General features: G+C 36.7%; 1 non-coding gene across 1 annotated transcript; it reads right to left on the bottom strand.

Moving 5' to 3' along the window:
- Positions 1 to 6,626: 6,626 nt before the first annotated feature.
- LOC112773578 (small nucleolar RNA R71) lies at positions 6,627 to 6,734 on the bottom strand. Its single transcript, XR_003188123.1, has one exon. It is a non-coding gene; the product is annotated as a small nucleolar RNA R71 (small nucleolar RNA).
- Between the last annotated feature and the right edge of the window lie 410 nt (positions 6,735 to 7,144).

Genomic DNA, 7,144 nt, shown 5'->3' with positions numbered 1-7,144 from the left:
CATGTGCCATGTGCCTTTTCCTCATGATAGTTTTTCACATGCAGTCATGACCATGTGTTAACTTCATTCATCTTTAATGTGCATTGATTACCACCTATACCATCCTCTTCCTTGCTCTACCCCTTGACATTTTGACATACTTTCTCTTTTCTCCCTTTCAGGATGGCCACCAAGAAAGGCAAGGAGAAAGCTGCTCCCAAATCAACAGCAATGAGAGGAACAAAACGAGCACTAGTGGCAGAGCCTTCTTCAACTGTAGTTAAACCCTCAACAAAAAGAATTAAGATGATTATAAAGGTTGATGATAAAGAGAAAGCCTTCCCAGCAAAGGACACTGCGCGATTTACCAATCGCTACTGTGAGCAGATGTTCCCCATCCTGGCAGAAAGGAGTTACAACAACGAACACCTTCTTATCCTCCCAAACCATATTGCTGAATTTGTTGAGCCACAAATTACACGAAGACAATGGGGTTTCCTCCAGAGACTGCCACGGCAGGTTAATCTTTCCTGGGTAGTCGAGTTCTACTCCAACTTTCACCTGCCAACCCTGTAGTCTGTCTATTTCCGTCAGAAGCAAATCCCCATTATGGAAGAGGCCATTCAACGAGCTTTAGATCTTCCCCCTACTCCAGAAGGACTGGACGCATTTCAAGAAGCCACACTCAAGCGCCAGATGTACCAATTTGACTAGGACGCTGTTCTCAGAGTTATCGCACTACCTGGCAGCAGATGGATCTACGGTTACCATCGTTCCCATCCTAAGGGAATCTTGGCTTCTGCACTTACCTTGGAGGCTCGCGTATGGGCACAGATTATGTCCCATTACGTCTTTCCGAGCACCCACGAGTCCTCCTTCACTGCAGACATGGCCGTTCTACTATGGCACATCCTTACAGACCAGCCTCTGAACCTACCAAGACACATCCGGAGTGCTATGGGACACGTACAAATTGCGGGCAACTTACCTTTTTCCGCCTTGGTTTCAGATCTCATCTCAGCAGCCGGAGTCTCCTACAGAGCTGAGGACACCAAGGCCATGCTTCCACGGAAAGATCAATATGTCCCTAACGGGAAATACATTAGACCTCCAGCAGCCACTACAAGCCAGCCTACTAAACCGGATGAAGAGATTCCTCCTTCAACACCACAAGCACCTACAACAACTCAACTGCTCCATCAGATACTTGAAAGGTTAGATCGGCTGGAACACAAAGCAAAGCTAAGAGAGCGCCGTAACTAGCGCCGATTCACATACCTCAAGGAGCTACTTAAAGGAAAATACAGAGACTCAGGCACCCTGGACTCCACTTCCTTTACCAGCACAGGGAGCCATGATGGTCCTGACTGTGAAGATACTGCTACCAGCCCACCCCTGTTCCTGACAGATGGCACCGAGGACGGTGCAAAGCCTTAAGTGTGGGGAGGTCGGTCAGTACCTGACTTCCGGAGGTAATTTTTCTTCCCTAACACCAATAAAATAGGATATTTAGTTAGTTTTTCTTTTGTAGAATAGGATAGATTGCATAGTAATAGATTAGTTGAATGCATGTTCTACTTGATTGAAAAGACAATAAATTTCTTCTAAGACCCTATTTTTAGAACAAAATTTCAGTAATTTTAATCTAAACTTTTATGTTAAATTTGCTTGAAGTTATATTTGGAACATGGTTTTTGAGCTAAAGAACACACAACCTGTGAGAATTGAGCCTTTATACATGGTTACATTATTTAACCATAATTATTTTGTTCTTGTGTGTTTACTTCTCTATGATTGTAATTTATATTTTGTTTCATCCTATATGTCCAATGTTCAATATATTTATATGCTTGCATATGATTGAGGCCATTATTTGTGTAGCTCACTTATCCAAATTAAGCCTACCCTTGCAATTACCTTTGTTAGCCACTTTGAGCTTTTAAATCCCAATTATTCTTTATTTTACCACATTACTAGCCTTAAGCGGAAAAATAATTTTATATCCCAATTGAATCTTTGGTTAGCTTGAGATATAATTGTATGTTAATTAAGTATGGAAAAATTGTGGGAACAAAAGATAATAAGGGAATGTGTCATGATGATATAATGGGAATTTGGGTACCTGCTCATGTGAAACTATAAGAATTAAACATCCATGTGCATTGATAAGCTATGTTTATTTTTATGTTTATGAAAAAAAATTTCAAAAATATTCAATAATTAATTAAGGGGACAAAATTACCCCAATGTTGAGTTAAGAATTCAAAGATCAATGCATGTATGATAAAATTAAAATAAAAGTTAATACATGAGTAAGGAATGTGAAAGAGAAATTTTGGGTAGCTAGGTATAAAATTTAAGTTATATAGAATTTATATATGTGTGTTAGGGAAAGCTTGGGTTAATTAAAGATTCAATTTATAAGCTTACTTAACCATATATGTATCCTTACCCTTACCTTAGCCCCATTACAACCTTGAAAAGACCTCATGATGTTTGCATTGGTATATTAAATGTTGTTGATTGGTTAGGTGAAGAACAAATATTAGAAAGCATGATTAGAAAAGGATAAAGTGATTACCCTATACACTAGAGAGATTAGAGCATTGATGAGCGGATAATTTATACGCTTTTTGGCATTGTTTTTAGTATGTTTTTAGTAGGATCTAGTTACTTTTAGTGATGTTTTCATTAGTTTTTATGTTAAATTCACATTTCTGGACTTTACTATGAGTTTGTGTGTTTTTCTGTGATTTCAGGTATTTTCTGGCTGAAATTGAGGGACTTGAGCAAAAATGAGATTCAGAGGTTGAAGAAGGACTGCTGATGCTGTTGGATTCTGACATCCCTGCACTCAAAGTAGATTTTCTGGAGCTACAGAACTCGAAATGGCGCGCTTCCAATTGCGTTGGAAAGTAGACATCTAGGGCTTTCCAGCAATGTATAATTGTCCATACTTTGCCCAAGTTTAGACGATGCAAACTGGCGTTCAACGCCAGTTCTCTGCCCAATTCTGGCGTCCAGCGCCAGAAACAAGTTGCAAAGTGGAGTTCAACGCCCAAACTGGCACCAAAATTGGCGATCAACTCCAGGAATGACCTCTACACGTGTAGCACTCAAGCTCAGCCCAAGCACACACCAAGTGGGCCCCGAAAGTGGATTTATGCATCAATTACTTACTTCTGTAAACCCTAGTAGCTAGTTTATTATAAATAGGACATTTTACTATTGTATTTGACATCCTGGATTGTATTTTGATCCTGTGATCACGTTTTGGGGGCTGGCCTCTCGGCCATGCCTGGACCTTTCACTTATGTGTTTTCACGGTAGAGTTTCTACACTCCATAGATTAAGGTGTGAAGCTCTGCTGTTCCTCAAAGATTAATGCAAAGTACTACTGTTTTCTATTCAATTCATCTTATTTCGCTTCTAAGATATTCATTCGCACTTCAACCTGAATGTGATGAACGTGACAATCATCATCATTCCTTATGAACGCGTGCCTGACAACCACTTCCGTTCTACATTAGATTGAATGAGTATCTCTTAGATCTCTTAATCAGAATCTTCGTGGTGTAAGCTAGAATGATGGCGGCATTCAAGAGAATCCGAAAAGTCTAAACCTTGTATGTGGTATTCCAAGTAGGATTCAATGATTGAATGACTGTGACGAGTTTCAAACTCGCGATTGCTGGGCGTAGTGACAGATGCAAAAGGATAGTAAATCCTATTCCAGCATGATTGAGAACCGACAGATGAATAGCCGTGCCGTGACAGGGTGCGTTGACCATTTTCACTGAGAGGATAAGATGAAACCATTGACAAGGGTGATACCTCCAGACGATTAGCCGTGCCGTGACAGGGCATTTGGATCATTTTCTCGAGAGAAGACCAAAAGTAGCCATTGACAATGGTGATGTATCACATAAAGCCAGCCATGGAAAGGAGTGAGACTGATTGGATGAAGATAGCAGGAAAGCAGAGGTTCAGAGGAACGAAAGCATCTCTATTCGCTTATCTGAAATTCTCACCAATGATTTACATAAGTATTTCTATCCCTATTTTATTATATTATTTTTGAAAACTCCATAACCATTTGATATCCGCCTGACTGAGATTTACAAGGTGACCATAGCTTGCTTCATACCAACAATCTCCGTGGGATTCGACCCTTACTCACGTAAGGTATTACTTGGACGACCCAGTGCACTTACTGGTTAGTTGTGCGAAGTTGTGAACCTTGGTATTGGCATCATGTGTTTGGCGCCATTACCAGGGAAAGAAAGAGCGATGAATTTTACATAATCAAAGTGTAATCACAATTTCTGCGCACCAAGTTTTTGGCGCCGTTGCCGGGGATTGTTTGAGTTTGGACAACTGACGGTTCATCTTGTTGCTCAGATCAGGTAATTTTCTTTTTGTTTTGTTTTCAAAAATTTTTCAAAAATCTTTCAAAAATTTCTCCTTTGTTTTCGAAAAAAAAAATAATAATAATAAATGTTTTCAAAAATATATTTTCCTTCAGAATTTTTAAGAATGAATTCTAGTGTTTCATGAAGCATGTTGAAGCATGCTGGCTATAAAACCATGTCTAAATTCTTTTGGACAGAGGTTTTGGCTTAAAATTGAATGAATTACACTCATATTTTTACTAAAGCTTGGCTGGCTATTAAGTCATGCCTGACCCTTTGATTGGAGCTTTAGACTAAAGAGCATAAGATTCCTGGAATTCATATTAAAAATTTTGGAATCCTTATTTTTCTTTTTTCAAATGATTTTCGAAAAAATTAAAAGAAAAAAAATACAAAAAAAATTAGAAAATCATAAAAATAAAAAATATTGTGTGTTTCTTGTTTGAGTCTTGAGTCGTGTTATAAGTTTGGTGTCAATTGCATGTGCATCTTGCATTTTTTTTCGAAAAAATTCATGCATTCATAGTGTTCTTCATGATCTTCAAGTTGTTCTTGGTAAGTCTTCTTGTTTGATCTTTGCATTTGCATGTTTTGTGTCTTTTCTTGTTTTTCATATGCATTCTTGAATTCTTAGTGTCTAAGCATTAAAGAATTCTAAGTTTGGTGTCTTGCATGTTTTCTTTGCATTAAAAATTTTTCAAAATTGTGTTCTTGATGTTCATCATGATCTTCATAGTGTTCTTGGTGTTCATCTTGACATTCATAGCATTCTTGCATGCATTCATTGTTTTGATCCATAACTTTCATGCATTGCATCATTTTTCTTGTTTTTCTCTCTCATCATAAAAATTCAAAAAAAATCAAAAAAATATCTTTCCCTCTTTTCTCTCATAATTTCAAAAATTTTTAAAATCTAGTTGTTTTTATGAGTCAAATCAAATTTTAAATTTAAAAATCTTATCTTTTTTCAAAATCTTTTTCAAAAATCAAATCTTTTTCATTTTTTCTTAGTTATTTTCGAAAATTCTAAAAATATTTTTCAAAAATCTTTTTCTTATTTTTATACCAAATTTTCGAAAATAACAATAGCAATTAATGTTTTGATTCAAAAATTTCAAGTTTGTTACTTACTTGTTAAGAAAGATTCAAACTTTAAGTTCTAGAATCATATCTTGTGATTTCTTGTGAATCAAGTCATTAATTGTGATTTTAAAAATCAAATCTTTTTCAAAAACTAATTTCAATCATATCTTTTCAAAAATATCTTCTTATCTTACCTTTTTCAAAAATTTGATTTCAAAATATCTTTTCTAACTTCCTAACTTCTTATCTTTTCAAAAATTGATTTTCAAAATTTGTTTCAACTAACTAACTAACTTTTTGTTTGTTTCTTATCTTTTTCAAAACCCCCTAACTAACTCTCTCTCTCTCTCTAATTTTCGAAAATATCTCCCTCTTTTTCAAAAATTTCTTTTTTTTAATTAATTAATTATTTTAATTTTTATTTTAATTTTCGAAAAAAATACTAACCTTTTTCAAAAAAAAAACTATTTTCGAAAATCACTAACTCTTTTTCAAAAATTATTTTCGAAAATCCTTCCCCCTCATCTCCTTCTTTTCTTCTACTCACATAAGGGAACCTCTATGCTTGGGCAAAAAGGATCTCTATTATTATTTTTTCTGTGCCCTCTTCTTTGTCATATGAGCAGGAGTAAGGACAAGAATATTCTTGTTGAAGCAGATCCAGAACCTGAAAGGACTCTGAAGAGAAAATTAAGAGAAGCTAAATTACAACAAACCAGCAAGCACCTGTCAGAAATTTTCGAACAGGAAGAGGAGATGGCAGCTAAAAATAATAATAATGCAAGGAGGATGCTTGGTGGCTTTACTGCACCTAATTCTAATTTACATGGAAGAAGCATCTCCATTCCTGCCATTGGAGCAAACAATTTTGAGCTGAAACCTCAGCTAGTTTCTCTGATGCAGCAGAACTACAAGTTTCATGGACTTCCATCTGAAGATCCTTTTCAGTTTTTAACTGAATTCTTGTAGATCTGTGATACTGTTAAGACTAATGGAGTAGATCCTGAAGTCTACAGGCTCATGCTTTTCCCATTTGCTGTAAGAGACAGAGCTAGAATCTGGTTAGACTCTCAACCCAGAGATAGCCTGAACTCTTGGGATAAGCTGGTCACGGCTTTCTTAGCCAAGTTCTTTCCTCCTCAAAAGCTGAGCAAGCTTAGAATGGATGTTCAAACCTTCAAACAAAAAGATGGTGAATCCCTCTATGAAGCTTGGGAAAGATACAAATAGTTGACCAAAAAGTGTCTTTCTGACATGCTTTCAGAATGGACCATCCTGGATATATTCTATGATGGTTTATCTGAGCTATCAAAGATGTCATTGGATACTTCTGCAGGTGGATCCATCCACCTAAAGAAAATGCCTGCAGAAGCTCAAGAACTCATTGACATGGTTGCTAATAACCAGTTCAAGTACACTTCTGAGAGGAACCCTGTGAGTAATGGGACGCTTATGAAGAAGGGAGTTCTTGAGATTGATACTCTGAATGCCATATTGGCTCAGAACAAAATATTGACTCAGCAAGTCAATATGATTTCTCATAGTCTGAATGGAATGCAAGCTGCATCCAACAGTACTCAAGAGGCATCTTCTGAAGAAGAAGCTTATGATCCTGCAAACCCTGCAATAGCAGAGGTGAATTACTTAGGTGAACCTTATGGAAACACCTA

This window comes from Arachis hypogaea, chromosome 18 (assembly GCF_003086295.3).
Source record: "Arachis hypogaea cultivar Tifrunner chromosome 18, arahy.Tifrunner.gnm2.J5K5, whole genome shotgun sequence".
In the NCBI taxonomy this organism is placed as follows: domain Eukaryota; kingdom Viridiplantae; phylum Streptophyta; class Magnoliopsida; order Fabales; family Fabaceae; genus Arachis; species Arachis hypogaea.
This window is presented reverse-complemented; position numbering and strand designations above follow the sequence as displayed.